Raw genomic sequence first — 17500 nt, forward strand, 5'->3', positions numbered from 1 at the left:
GGTGGAAGTGGTGTATGTAGTTTGGAATTGGTTAATAATGTTTTCAAAGATTTGTGTTGCCTTTTGCATTTAAGGACTTTGTGTGTATTAATGATATTGTTCATTTTCGGGTCTGTGGTGAGTAAGGGGAGGTTTTGTTTAATTGTGGTGAATGCTTCGATGTTATTGGGGTTATGGGTGGAGATGTATGGAAGTATTTTGGGGTTGGGTGTGTTATTATGTTGGTTGGTTTTTAGTGTGTTTTTGTCAAGTTCCTTGGCACGTTTTATTCCAAGATCTATGAGTGTGGAGGGATATTGGCGTTGTAACAGTGTTTTTTTGAGATCTTGTAAGTGTATTTCTCGAGTGGTTGGGTCAGAGACAATGGTGCAAATTCTTTTAGCTAAATTAAAGGGGATATTTATCTTGGTGTGTTTTAGGTGGCATGAGCTAAAAAGGAGGTATTGTTGTGAGTCTGTAGGTTTGTGGTAGATGTCGGTTGTGATTTGGTTATTAGGTGTTTTTATGAATAAGAGATCAAGAAAAGGGAGATGATGTTTGCTGAATTCCATAGTGAATTGAATGTTGGGATGTATGTTATTAAGAATGGATTTGAATTCTAGAAGTTTTTCATAGGGTTCATTCCATATGATGAAACAATCATCCAAATATCTTTTCCAGTTATCCATTAAAAAGATGTGGAAAAGGTGTCCAAATTTCTGACGTGAGGTTTCATATAGTGTTAATTCAAAAAAACCCATTATGAGGTTCGCAAGGACTGGTGCAGCTTTAGTACCCATCGCGATACCACATTTTTGGCGAAAGTATGTGTCTGCAAACAGGAAGTAATTGTTGGTCAGAATGAACTTAAGTGAGCCTATGATGAAAGTTGTGTTGATGCGATTAGGAAATGTTTGTGCAGCCAGAATTTAATTGCCTCAATCGCATATTCATGAGGGATATTTGTATAAAGGTTGACCACGTCAAAAGAAACCAAGAGTGACTCCTCGTTTGTTGTTTTCGGGAGGTGATTGAGCATGTCAAGATCATCTCTGATATAACTTTTGATGTGGCTTAGGAAAGGTTTCAAAAGAATGTCCAAGAAATTGCTTAAGCGATGTGTTTCGCAGGAGGTGCCTGCTATAATGGGTCTTAGTTTTAAATCTTCCGGTGCCTTGATGTTGATGTAGATTTCAGAGGAGAGTTTGCAAGCTTCGGTGATGGATTTGTTCTTATGGATTTTAGGGAGGCCATAGAAGAACAAATCCATCACCGAAGCTTGCAAACTCTCCTCTGAAATCTACATCAACATCAAGGCACCGGAAGATTTAAAACTAAGACCCATTATAGCAGGCACCTCCTGCGAAACACATCGCTTAAGCAATTTCTTGGACATTCTTTTGAAACCTTTCCTAAGCCACATCAAAAGTTATATCAGAGATGATCTTGACATGCTCAATCACCTCCCGAAAACAACAAACGAGGAGTCACTCTTGGTTTCTTTTGACGTGGTCAACCTTTATACAAATATCCCTCATGAATATGCGATTGAGGCAATTAAATTCTGGCTGCACAAACACCCAGAAACATTTCCTAATCGCATCAACACAACTTTCATCATAGGCTCACTTAAGTTCATTCTGACCAACAATTACTTCCTGTTTGCAGACACATACTTTCGCCAAAAATGTGGTATCGCGATGGGTACTAAAGCTGCACCAGTCCTTGCGAACCTCATAATGGGTTTTTTTGAATTAACACTATATGAAACCTCACGTCAGAAATTTGGACACCTTTTCCACATCTTTTTAATGGATAACTGGAAAAGATATTTGGATGATTGTTTCATCATATGGAATGAACCCTATGAAAAACTTCTAGAATTCAAATCCATTCTTAATAACATACATCCCAACATTCAATTTACTATGGAATTCAGCAAACATCATCTCCCTTTTCTTGATCTCTTATTCATAAAAACACCTAATAACCAAATCACAACCGACATCTACCACAAACCTACAGACTCACAACAATACCTCCTTTTTAGCTCATGCCACCCAAAACACACCAAGATAAATATCCCCTTTAATTTAGCTAAAAGAATTTGCACCATTGTCTCTGACCCAACCACTCGAGAAATACACTTACAAGATCTCAAAAAAACACTGTTACAACGCCAATATCCCTCCACACTCATAGATCTTGGAATAAAACGTGCCAAGGAACTTGACAAAAACACACTAAAAACCAACCAACATAATAACACACCCAACCCCAAAATACTTCCATACATCTCCACCCATAACCCCAATAACATCGAAGCATTCACCACAATTAAACAAAACCTCCCCTTACTCACCACAGACCCGAAAATGAACAATATCATTAATACACACAAAGTCCTTAAATGCAAAAGGCAACACAAATCTTTGAAAACATTATTAACCAATTCCAAACTACATACACCACTTCCACCCCCATCAGTTAAAAAATGTGCACGCCCTAATTGTGGCACCTGCCCTTACCTACTTGAAGGCTCTGAATTTACCTTCAAACGAGGAACAAAGTTTAAAATTAAAACCAATTTCTCTTGTTCCTTGAGTAACCTCATTTATGTCCTTACTTGCGCAGGTTGCCAAAACTTCTATATCGGACAGACGAGCCACCCATTACGTAGAAGAGTAGCTGTCCATAAGGAACAAATAAACCTCCCTCAATACCGCCAAATTCCACTCAGTGGCCACATAGACTCTTGCGCCAGAAACAAAAACCCTAAATTCATTATATTCCCTTTCTATCAATGTAAAGACAGAATCTCCACACAAGAAAGAATCAACAAGGAGAATCTTTTCATAGAGAAATTCCAACCATTTCTTAACACACACACCCCTCAGTGACCTTATTTCTCTATGAACAGACACAAACTTCCTGTTTGGAAAAAAAGAGTTCATAACTCTAACTAAAAACACTTGTCTCCCCTTACACACACTTCCTGTTTTGACACCACATTTCCTGCTTAACACAAACTTTTAACCCTTTTTTTAAACCTAACAAAACTCTCAACTCTCATGCATCCTTATTTTTCCTACCAATTTATACATGAACTACTATTGAACTACAAAAGCTCAAAGACGATATAATGTATGGGTATATTTATTTTTTTTATATATTATTGTTTTATATATTATTTTCTTCATTTTGTACTTTTTTGTACTTCTTTGTAAAAAAACATTTTCATTCTCCTTCTTCTTGATAATTTGCTTCATCGCAATGAAAACCGGTTAGAAAAAATCTTTATTAAATTATGCTCCCAGTTCAGCATTCTGACTTTTTTACATTTTCATATATATATATATATATATATATATATATATATATATATATATACATATGTTATATTATATTATATTAATAGTAATGGTAAGACAACAAAAGAATGAAAGAGACCTCAATATTATGTAAATAGAGGAATTTATCTGTAATATAATATGTGACAATTATTCGGTTGCCATAATAAGACTCCAAGTTTCGGATGTCAGGGCAGAAACCTGCTCTGGCATCACTTCAGTTATCGAGGCAATCAAAATATGCTATGGAAATGACTGTTAAACAAAGGGAAATTACCATGTAATTGACTGTTATTAAGACAAAAGAGCTATTAGAAAGACTGTTAAATAAGGGAAAAAACCAAAGTAAATGAGTAAAGATGCTCATAGCAATTGTGTATGCGCGCATGTACATACATACATATGCGTACACACATACCCACATACATGTGCCTATATGTATATGCTGACTCGCACTCACATGAAACACACATGTGCACCCACGAATACGCCAATAGATGCACATATATATGCAACCATCCATGTACATGTAAACATATCCACACACACACACACGTGCACATACCCATACGCGCACAGTTATATTCAAATACATATCTAAAAATGTGCACATGCTATATACTCACGTGGAACACATTCATGTACACCCACATATATATGCAACCATACACATGTACACATACATGTACATATATACATACCCACACACACGCACAGTGTATACATAAGTATATCCACACACACATGCACACACATATACACATGCACACACACACACACGTGCACATACCCATACGCACACAGTTATATTCAAATACACGTCTAAAATACATACATGCTATATATGCATATGCTCACTCATACTCATGTGGAACACTTACGTGTACACACACATATATATGCAACCATACACATGTACATATACATGTGCATATATACACACATGCACACACACACGCACACAAAAAAGTTCATATATACGCCTATATACACACATGCACAAGAAAAATGCTGGGTGAAAGGTAAAATACAGAAAAAATGTGTAAAAATATATAAAGCAATAAAAATATGAAAATATATCTCAATAAATATCAAACAATATGTAAAAAATATATAAAAGATATATGTAAAAAGTATAGAAAGATAAAAAGCTTGTACATGGACACAATATAAAAAGCAAGTTCTATCTGCGATCTTAGTGGGGCCAAAAATGTAACAAATATTTAGCCACATGAGGACATGATCCAAAAAGTTCAGTTCTTGAATTTAGACATGTAGCGGGATCTCAGCTGCTTTTCCAGATGAGCCATCTTTCCATATCACATAGACTGCATTTTCCACTGCCATGATGCAGCACAGAATTTATCAGTGAACAGGTTGTGGTCTCAAAGTGATGAAAATATTTTGGTAAATTTAAACGAAGTGAATCTAACGGTTTTTGTGTGTTTGTTAAATGGCTTATAAACACCTTCCACGCTGAAATTGCTTTTATTCCAGTACACGATCTCAGATCAAGTTCATCTTCGTAATAATATATATACATATATATAATATATATATATATATATATATATATATATATATATATATATATATAATGTATATACATATATATATAATGTATATAAATATATATATATATATATATATATATATATATATATATATATATATATATATTGATAGAAATGGCAAGACAACGAAAGAATGAAAGAGACCTCGATATTATGTAAATAGAGGAAATTATCTGTAAATACAATATGTGACAATTATTCGGTAGCCATGATAAAACTCCGAGTTTCGAATGTTGGGGCAGAAACCTACGCCAGCATCTCGTCAGTTATCGGGCCATTGCAAAAAAAATGCTATGAAAATGACCATTAAAACAAAGGGAAATTGCTGTGTGATTGACTGTCATTAAGACAAAAGAGCTATTAGAGTGACCGCTAAGTAAGGGAAGGGAGTAAAAATGTTTATAGTAATCATGTAAGTGCGCATGTCCATACATACACATGCACGCCAGCACACCCACATACATGTGCCTATATGTATCTACTCATCCACCCTCACTTGAAACACACACATGCTCACCCACACATTCACCAAAATATATATACATACCCGCATACACACACGCGCACAAAATAATGTTCATACATACATCTATATATGCACATGAACAAGAAAAAACAGGACTAAAGGCAAAACACAGAAAAATGTGTAAAAAAAAGCAATAAGAGTAAAACACGTCTATATACGCACATACTCGCATGCACGCACACACACATCTAATATACGCACACATCCGCACACGTCTTTATATGCACACACACACATGCACAAAAAAAGGATTCATACACACATCCATATATGTACATGCACAAGAAAAAACAGGGCTAAAGGCAAAATACAAAAAAAATGTTTAAAAAAGGTGTAAAAAATAAGCAAGAGTAAAACACGTCTATATATGCACATACTCACATGCACACACACACACACATCTATACATGCACATACCCGCACAAACACACACATCCACATGCGCGCATAAAAAATTCCATATACACGTCTGTATATGCAAAGAAAAAATGCAGGGTGGAAGGTAGTATACAGAAAAATTATGTGTAAAAAAAATATATAAGCAATAAAACTACAAAACAATATCTCTATAAATATGTAAAAAATATAAGAAATATAAGTAAAAAGTATAGACAGATAAAAAGCTTGTATGTGGACACAATATAGAAAGCAAGTCCTATCTGTAATCTCAGGGGGACCAAAAACGTAACAAATATTTAGCTACATGTTGACTTGATCCAAAAAGTTTAGTTCTTGAATTTATACATGTGGCGGGGTCTAAGCTGCTTTTCCAGATGAGCCATCTTTCCATATCACAAAGACTGCACTTTCCACTGCCATTGTTGTAGGGCTTACACTTGGCTAAGATCTTCCAATGGATGTTGTAACTGACACCTTTATCTTTTAAGGACCATATATGACTGGATAATTTGGTTATTTACCTTTTATCCCAGTACCTGAAGCTCAAGGTATGATTATTGAACCTGGCCTTGAAATTAGCCTCTGTAAGGCCCACGTATTTCTTTGTCGAAACCGTGTCCTTAGTGGATATAGAGTCCACGGTGGCTTCATAAATGATGGTCTTGGACATGCAAGCTCCATTTAGTGAGCACAAATTTTTATCCCTGCATGAACAGCTAGTTTCATATTGTGGATTTTGTGTGTTGTGTGCAATTATATTTTTAAAATTAGTAGTTGAGCTGAAACTGATTTTGACGTTATGTCTATTGAAGAGCTTTCTGTAACTATGGTTGACTGGAAAATGTCTATCTATCAGTGCTACGAAATACTTGCCTAAATTACAGGTCACTTTGGGTGAGTAGGTGGGGTGAACCAGATAGTTTTCCTATTCCTATGTTTCTTTTTCTTTATTATTGGACTGGTGTCAGGTGTCTAGGTTATTTCCTCGCTAAATCCACAATCTTTTAGAGCCTTATTATATACTGGGGCAACGCTTTTAAAAATGTCCCTATTGGAGGAGAGGCTAGAAATTCTTTTGCTAATGTTTTTAACTAAATTTTTAAACATTATGGGAGAATGGCAGGAACCCACATTAATATAACTAAGTCTATTGTTGGGCTTCTTATACGGTTTATAAATATCCTTATTTAGATCTAAGGAGACATCTAGGAAATTGACAAGTGCGTGTATTAGACGTGTGAGTATGTGTGTATATAGACGTGTTTTACCCTTATTGCTTGATTTTTACACTTTTTTCTGTATTTTGCACTTAGCCCTGTATTTTCTTGTGCATGTGCATATATAGACGTGTGTATAAACCTCTTTATGTGCGTGTGTGTGTGTGCCAGCATGTATGCGGGTATGTATATATTTTTTGGCGAATGTATGGGTGAGCATGTGTGTTTCAAGGAAGGGTGGATGAGTATATGCATATAGGTGCATATACATGGATGTGCGGGCACGCATGTGTGTGTATGGATATGTGCACTTACGCGATTACTATGAACATTTTTACACCCTTACCTTTACTTCCTCCCCTCACTTAGCGGCCATTCTAATAGCACTTTTGTCTTAATAACAGTCAATCACACAGTAATTTCCTTTCGTTTTAACGGTCATTTTCACAGCATATTTTGCAATGGCCTGATAACTGAAGAGATGCCAGCATGGGTTTCCACCTCGACATCCGAAACTTGGAGTTTTATCATGGCTACCCAATAATTGTCACATATTATATAATACATATATATATATAAATATATATATACATATATAATATATATAATATAATATAAATACATATATAATATATATACATAAATATATATACATATATATAATAAATATATGCATTATATATATATATCAATATATAATATATTTATATATATATATATATATATGCATTATATATATAAATATATATATATATATATAAATATATATACATATAATACATATATATATTACACATATATATATATGTATATATATATATATATATATATATATATATATATAAATATATATACATATATTACATATATATATTACACATATATATATATGTATATATATATATATATATATATATATATATATATATATATATATATATATATATACATATATATATGTATATATATATATATATATATATATATATATATATATATATATATATATATATATATATTATAAATATATATCCCTCTCTCACTCTGTGGGAGAGAGGCACAAGCACATACACAGACATATACACACACGGCAGTAACTTCCGCCTACCAAATTCAATCACAAAGATATATATATGTATATATATATATTATATGCATATAAATATTATATACATATATATGTATACTAGCAGTATAACCCGATCTTGTCCGGGTGTGACTTATTACACCATCTACGATAAGTCTTGCTAGGTGAAAATCAACTAAATAAGAAATCCTTACAACGAAAAAACTCTTATGATGTAAATATGTTCATATTCAAAAGACGATGAAATTAATAGGGAAAGTCTGAAGGCTGTTTTGCGTAACATTATTAATCATCATCATCATCATCGTTTAACGTCTGCTTTCCATGCTAGCATGGGTTGGACGATTTGACTGAGGACTGGTGAAACCGGATGGCAACACCAGCCTCCAATCTGATTTGGCAGAGTTTCTACAGCTGGATGCCCTTCCTAACACCAACCACTCAGAGAGTGTAGTGGGTGCTTTTACGTATCACCCGCACGAAAGCCAGTCAGGCGGTACTGGCAATGGCCACGCTCAAAATGGTGTATTTTATGTGCCACCCACACAAGAGCCAGTCCAGGGGCACTGGCAACGATCTCGCTTGAAAATCCTACGAAGGCCAGTCAGGTGGTACTGGCAACGGCCATGCTCAAAATGGTGAATTTTATGTGCCACCCACACAAGAGCCAGTCCAGGGGCACTGGCAACAATCTCGCTCGAAAATCCTACGAAGGCCAGTCAGGCGGTACTGGCAACGGCCACACTCAAAATGGTGAATTTTATGTGCCACCCGCACAAGAGCCAGTCCAGGGGCACTGGCAACGATCTCGCTCGAAAATCCTACGAAGGCCAATCAGGCGGTACTGGCAACGGCCACGCTCAAAATGGTGTATTTTATATGCCACCCACACAAGAGCCAGTCCAGGGGCACTGGCAACGATCTCGCTCGAAAATCCTACGAAGGCCAGTCAGGCGGTACTGGCAACGGCCATGCTCAAAATGGTGTATTTTATGTGCCACCCACACAAGAGCCAGTCCAGGGGCACTGGCAACGATCTCGCTCGAAAATCCTACGAAGGCCAGTCAGGCGGTACTGGCAACGGCCATGCTCAAAATGGTGTATTTTATGTGCCACCCACACAAGAGCCAGTCCAGGGGCACTGGCAACGATCTCGCTCGAAAATCCTACGAAGGCCAGTCAGGCGGTACTGGCAACGGCCATGCTCAAAATGGTGTATTTTATGTGCCACCCGAACAAGAGCCAGTCCAGGGGCACTGGCAATGATCTCGCTCGATTAAAAATGGGGAAGGCTGGTTTATGGGATTACCCTAGGGTTCCTCTCCATAAAAGGTTTAGCTTTATGGCGTATCATCAGATCCTAAAAGCCTGTTGGCCCATGACCTCTTTTATATAGATTAATCGCCAACATAATGTGACAGTCCTGGTTAGGATGAATGTTACTGTTATTTAGCCCCAGGAAGCATCGTCTCCAGCTGGCTATACAATACACTATCTGTATTCTTATATTTTCGAACAAGGGAGTTTGGCGTCCTCATCACCTAACTTCGAGCCTGCAATTCACTTGGATCTGGAATCTATTGAGTGCAGTGCAGTGTTTGTACCCATGTGCCACCTTGAGGACTCATTGAATATTTAGTTGGCCCATTTGTGATTGTATGCACAACTGGAGGATAAACCTGTGTTTACTTCAGTAAGTATGTATTTGTCCTCAGACATTGTTTGTACATGATAGCAATATCACCAACCTGACCTTGGTGTTTTACTATTTAAGTGCCTGATTCTCTTCAATACTGAAAATTTTACGTGTGTGTGTGTGTGTGTGTCTCCCACCACTGCTCGACAACTGGTGTTGGTGTATTTACATCCAGTAACTTAGCAGTTTGGCAAAAGAATCTGATAGAATAAATCGTCGGTTAAAAACAATTAATACTGAGACTGATTCATTTAGCTAAAATTCTTCAAGGTGGTGCCCCAGCATGGCCGCAGTTGAATGAATGAAACAAGTAAAAAATAAAAAGATAGATGTAGGAGTGGTTATGTTGGTAAGAAGCTTGCTTCCAAACCATGTGGTTTTGGGTTCACTGGACAAGCATTGTCAACCATAGCACCAGGTTGGCCAATTCCCTGTGAATGGACTTGGTTGATGGAAACTATGTGGAAGCCTTTCCTATACATTCATACATATATGTGTGTGTGTCTTTGGTTGTCAAGCAATGGTGGGTTGTAAGCACAATACAGTGTTGATGACCACATAACTTAGGGTTGTGTCCCTACTAAGGAACTCATTTGTAAAAACGAACACCACTGGCAGGAACCAGAGTAGAAATAGCAACACCTTTTCCATCAGTTCACCAAAAGCCCGATAGATACTCACCCATTTAGCAGAATGGCTGCAGTTGTCTTTACATTTTTTGGCCAAGATACAGGCATCATATATTTTAGCCAGCTTCTGTCTGAAAACATGTAAATTTCATCCATCTAATTGGCTATAGAAATGCTTGTGCAAAACGACTTTTTACGCTGCCCTGATTATACATAGCAGGGTAATCTCTTTTAGCAGGAGCTGGGACAGCAATTTGTGATGAAGCAATTGCTGGCGATCTGTTACTACACAGTTTTGCCAGAATTCTATCAGATTGGGCAGAAGATGTTGATGCACCATTTTGCATTATGTTCAAAGTAGCTTCTGGAATATGGTGAATTACTGCAGTCTGTCGCTGTCATTTTAAACCGGTTGCTTTCTTTCCCCAGCAAACTCTCTTCTTTGGAGGCATAATCTATGTATATATTAAACAGAACAACAAAAGTTATAATAGATGGCAGTGTCGGTACTTTTCACATTTCTGTGTTTTATCAGATTAACACCCTCACGATTACCCACCACTAACCCTAAACCCTAACCCTAACCCTAAAACCCTAACTTTGATCCTAAAACCGTAACTGTAACACTAATCCTAACGCTAACCGTAACCCCAACCCTAAACTCTAACCCTAACCATAACCCTAAAACCTTGACCCTGACCCTAAAACCCTACCCTAACACCCTTGTGAAAATCGTGGCATGTTTACAAAACATTGACGAACATGAGTTATATTTTAGTAAATGATTGTGTACTTGCACGTGTATGCGTTTGAGAGCGAGAGAGGAAGAGGAAGAGGTAGAGAGAGGGGGAGAAAGGAATAGAGAATGGGAGCAATGAAGAGGGAGAAAGAGAGGAAGGGAGAACAGAAGACAGTTATAAAATAGCAATGCGTGCGCGTGTTTATATAAGAAACACACAGAAACTAAATCTTATATCTATAATGTTGATGTGCATATATGTTTCTGTGTATGTTGTTGTCGCAGATCACCTATGTGTGGTTGTGTGTGTTTTTACGTTTCTATGTTATGAAAAATATGTTAGAGGTAGAAGGATACAAGAAAACTATTAAATGGGAGAGAGGAAGAAGAAAGACGACTTTGTATGTATCACTTTCTCTCTCTCTCTCTCTCTCTCTCTTCCTCTTTTACTCTTATTCTCTATATTATACATTGAGCGAGTGATCGATGAAAGCCGGTACAGGTAGAAGGGAAGAAATATAAAAGTTGCTAGAAACAACAGCCAAATCTCCCTTAAATCACACAAAGTAAACGGAATTTAAAAAATCTAATTACTGCACTGGAAAATTCACATTGAGAAAATTCCATTGATGTAAAATTTTTACGAAAAAGTGGAAAATGTGAATTTCTATAAACTTTTAAAAAGGCTTCACACAGACACACATCTTCACATTTATTATGTATAAGATATATTATATATATACATGTATTATATATATACATGTATTATATATATATATGTATATATATATATATATATATATATATATATATATATATATATATATATATATATATACATATATATGTGTATATAATATATATTATATACATATACATGTATAATATATATAAGATATATATATCATATATACTGTAAATAATATATAAATATATCCATACATATATGTACATACCTACATCTATATGTATACATACATGCATATATGGATACAGGACATCACAAAAAAACGTTAAACACAATGAGAAATGAAAACATAAAGACAAAAACAGAAAACAAACTTTTTTTCGATCAACGATAAAAACAGAGAAACGAGACATGCAACATAAAGAATATTTCCCTTCATCAGCTGTCCCTGTTCCATCTACTCCGCGTTTCGAAGGCAAGGACAATACATGACTTCGTTGGAACAGTCCTTCCCACAAAGCAAATTAAATAAAATTTGGTATTTTTTGCGGTGGGTGAAAGTGTAAACAAGAACAGGACAGTGAGAACAAGACAGTAAAAACAAGACAAGACAGTGAAAACAGATGGTAAGGGCTGTTAGGCCAAGACGATACAAAAATTATTATTTTGAACACTAGTTAGATGTGAATGAGAGACAAAAATATTACGTCTTCTCTATAGGAAGGCAGCAAATAGAAAGAAAGAATCCCTTTCATCATGTGTCAAAGACAAGAGGGTCAAGGAGGAGGAGTGAGAGAGAGGGAACGGTGAAAGGAAGAGAAGAATAGGAGAGAGTTGGGAGAGAAAAACAGAAAGGATGAAGAACAAAAGAGGGAGAGAGATAGACAGGGAAGTGATAGTAATAGTAGTAGAGTGTGCAGTAGTAATTATTAAGATAAAACTTACTTACAAATGGATGTATTTCGTTCAATTATATAATATAATATATACATATATATATATATATATATATATATATATATATATATTTATATATTTATATATATATATATATATATATATATATATATATATATATATATATATATATATATACAAGAATAAGGGCAGGGAATCGTCAATTAATAATAGAATTAACAATTAACAATTTTGCCAAGTAGTTCAGTATGAAAAAACCTTTATCGGTAAAACCATTTATCATCATAAATATACAGGGATTAGCATTGAGTTGCTTCTCCAACATACTGAAAATTTAGAAATAGCAGTCAAAGAACTACTGATTCTAAACTACAAATTTTTCTCTAAATGGATGGCGATATTGCCATCCATTTAGAGAAAAATTTGTAGTTTAGAATCAGTAGTTCTTTGACTGCTATTTCTAAATTTTCAGTATGTTGGAGAAGCAACTCAATGCTAATCCCTGTATATTTATGATTATATATATATATATATATATATATATATATATATATATATATATATATATATTGTTGTACTTGGGGATGGTCATATTGCCAGTTTAGCCAATAAAAACACACGCACTGTATATTTGGTGTTAATTTGCTTCAGCTTTATATTACATTAATCTTAATCTTATTTCGGCCAGAGTTCTTTCGTCACACTTCTGTGACCTCATCAGTGGTCCTTTGTTTCCTTCCTTCTTATGTGTGTCTCACCTTGCTAAATATCAGCCATTTTGTATTCTGTATTCCTATTGTATGTGTCTACGCATGCGTGTCTTTCAATGTGTCTGTGTCTTTTGTAAGTGCATGTGTGTATGGGGAGTGTCTGTATCACCTATATACTCTGTATATAGACACGCATGCGTAGACACATACAATAGGAATACAGAATACAAAATGGCTGATATTTAGCAAGGTGAGACACACATAAGAAGGAAGGAAACAAAGGACCACTGATGAGGTCACAGAAGTGTGACGAAAGAACTCTGGCCGAAATAAGATTAAAATTAATGTAATATAAAGCTGAAGCAAATTAACACCAAATATACAGTGCGTGTGTTTTTATTGGGTAAACTGGCAATATGACCATCCCCAAGTACAACAACATCTGTTTCAACACACGATTTCACATAAAAAATCTTGCAAAACAAATATGTATATATATATATTTATATATATATATATATATATATATATACACATATATATAATATATATCATCATCATCATCATCATCATCGTTTAACGTCCGCCTTCCATGCTAGCATGGGTTGGACGATTTGACTGAGGACTGGTGAAACCGGATGGCAACACCAGGCTCCAATCTAATTTGGCAGAGTTTCTACAGCTGGATGCCCTTCCTAACGCCAACCACTCAGAGAGTGTAGTGGGTGCTTTTACGTGTCACACGCACGAAAACGGCCACGCTCGAAATGGTGTCTTTTATGTGCCACCCGCACAAGAGCCAGTCCAGGGGTACTGGCAACGATCTCGCTCGAAAACCCTACAAAGGCCAGTCAGGCAGTATATATATATATATATATATATATATATATATATATATATATATATATATATATATATATATATGTCTGTACGTATCGTCGTTGTCGTTTAACGTCCGCTTTCCATGCTAGCATGGGTTGGAAGATTTGACTGAGGACTGGTGAAACCAGATGGCTACACCAGGCTCCAATCTGATTTGGCAGTGTTTCTACAGCTGGATGCCCTTCCTAAAGCCAACCACTCAGAGAGTGTAGTGGGTGCTTTTACGTGTCACCCGCACGAAGGCCAGTCAGGCGGTACTGGCAAAGGCCACGCTCATCTCGCTCGAGAAACCTCATGTGTCACCCGCACAATAGCCAGCCCAGGGGCACCAGCAACGATCCCACTCCAAAAATCCCAGAACCCCACACAAGAGCCAGTTCAGCGGCACCGGCAACGATCTCGCTCGAAGAAATTTCATGTGTCACCCGCACAAGAGCCAGCCCAGGGGCACCGGCAACGATCCCGCTCGGAAGATTTCATGTGTCGCCCGCACATGAGCCAATCCAGGGGCACTGGCAACGATCCCGCTCGAAAGACTTCATGTGTCGCCCGCACATGAGCCAGTCCAGGGGCACTGGCAACGATCCAGTCTCGCTCAAGGCATTTCATGTGTCACCCGCACAAGAGCCAGCCCAGGGGCACCGGCAACGATCCCGCCCGAAAGATTTCATGTGTCGCCCGCACACGAGCCAGCCCAGGGGCACCTGCAACGATCTCGCTCGAAAAACCTCATGTGTCACCCGCACAAGAGCCGGCCCAGGGGTACCGGCAACGATCTCGCTCGAAAGATTTCATGTGTCGCCCGCACACGAGCCAGTCCAGGGGCACTGGCAACGATCCCGCTCAAAACATTTCATGTGTCACCCGCACAAGAGCCAGTCCAGGGTCACTGGCAACGATCTCGCTCGAAGGATTTCATGTGTTGCCCGCACATGAGCCAGTCCAGGGGCACCGGCAACGATCCTGCTTGAAAAACCTCATGTGTCACCCGCACAAGAGCCGGCCCAGGGGCGTCGCCCGCACATGAGCCAGTCCGGGCTCACTGGCAAACGATCCCACTCGAAACATTTCATGTGTCACCCGCACAAAAGCCAGTCCAGGGGCACTGGCAACGAACTCGCTCGAAAGATATCATGTGTCGCCCGCACATATATATATATATATATATATATATATATATATATATATATATATATATAATATATATACATTTAATATATATATATTATATATATAATATATATACATATTATATATATAATATATATATCATATATATATATATATATATATATTATATAACATATATATCATATATATATATATATATATATTATATCTATAATATATATATACATATATATATAAAATACATCAGTGCCCCTGGACTGGCTCTTGTGCTGGTGACACATGAAATTTCTTCGAGCGAGATCGTTGCCGGTGCCCCTGAACTAGCTCTTCTGTGGGGTTCTGGGATTTTCGAGCGGGATCGTTGCTGGTGCCCCTGGGCTGGCTCTTGTGCGGGTGACACATGAGGTTTCTCGAGCCAGATGAGCGTGGCCTTTGACAGTACCGCCTGACTGGCCTTCGTGCGGGTGACACGTAAAAGCACCCACTACACTCTCTGAGTGGTTGGCTTTAGGAAGGGCATCCAGCCGTAGAAACGCTACCAAATCAGATTGGAGCCTGGTGTAGCCATCTAGTTTCACCAGTCCTCAGTCAAATCGTCCAATGCTAGCATGGAAAGCGGACGTTAAACGACAACGACAATACGTACAGACATATATATATATATATATATATATATATATATATATATATATACCGCCTGACTGGCCTTGTAGGGTTTTCGAGCGAGATCGTTGCCAGTGCCCCTGGACTGGCTCTTGTGCGGGTGGCACATAAAAGACACCATTTCGAGCGTGGCCGTTTTCGTGCGGGTGACACGTAAAAGCACCCACTACACTCTCTGAGTGATTGGCGTTAGGAAGGGCATCCAGCTGTAGAAACTCTGCCAAATTAGATTGGAGCCTGGTGTTGCCATCCGGTTTCACCAGTCCTCAGTCAAATCGTCCAACCCATGCTAGCATGGAAGGCGGACGTTAAATGATGATGATGATGATATATATGGTCTCAGTCACAAGTCACCGAGGCAATGACTTGTGACCGAGACCTTTGGAAATATGCTGTGCGTGAGAAGACCCAGCAAGCCAAATGAGACCAAAATCCAAGGCCTCTGCCAGGGATGTAGCCAGCCCAATTACGCGTAAGATTCCTTCATTGGACACTAAACTCCACTTGTAAAGAATTGTTGAGGCAAGTGAAATCGAAATCGAACTAAATTTGTAGACTGGCACCCATGCCAATGTCTCTTTCATTGAACACTAAACTCAGCTTGCAAAGACCTGTTAGGGCAAGCGAAAGTGAAATCGTGATGGCTCCTGTACCAGTGGAGCACTAAGAGAAACGGTCCCAGTGTGATTGTTGCCAGACCACTAGCTGTCTGGCTTCCGAGCTGGTGGCACATAAATAGCACCATTTGAGCGTGATCGTTACCAACGTCGCCTTCCTGGCACTTGTGCCAGTGGCACATGAAATGACATTTGAGCGAGATCGTTGCCAGTACCGCTGGACTGGCTCCTGTGCAGGTGGCACGTAAAATACACTATTTCGAGCATGGCCGTTGCCAGTACTGCCTGACTGGCTTTCATACCAGTAGCACATAAAAGCACCCACTACACTCTCGGAGTGGTTGGCATTAGGAAGGGCATCCAGCTGTAGTAACTCTGCCAAATCAGATTGGAGCCTGGTGTAGCCACCTGGTCCACCAGTCTTCAGTCAAATCGTGCAACCCATGCTAGCATGGAAAGCGGACGTTAAACGATGATGATGATATTATATATACATAATATATATATATTATATATATAATATATATATGTATATATATATATACATATATATATATAATATATACTCTTTTACTCTTTTACTTGTTTCAGTCATTTGACTGCGGCCATGCTGGGGCACCGCCTTTAGTTGAGCAAATCGACCCCAGGACTTATTTTTTGTAGGCCTAGTACTTATTCTATCGTTCTCTCTTTGC

The 17500-nt window shown here is 37.7% G+C and overlaps 1 protein-coding gene across 7 annotated transcripts in view; it reads right to left on the bottom strand.

Annotated features, from left to right (window-relative positions):
* The window catches only part of LOC106874300 (uncharacterized), a 377625-nt gene that overhangs the window by 286196 nt on the left and 73929 nt on the right, over positions 1–17500 (bottom strand). The window lies entirely within an intron of this gene.

This window comes from Octopus bimaculoides, chromosome 16, assembly GCF_046866305.1.
Source record: "Octopus bimaculoides isolate indiv1 chromosome 16, ASM4686630v1, whole genome shotgun sequence".
NCBI classification, from domain to species: domain Eukaryota; kingdom Metazoa; phylum Mollusca; class Cephalopoda; order Octopoda; family Octopodidae; genus Octopus; species Octopus bimaculoides.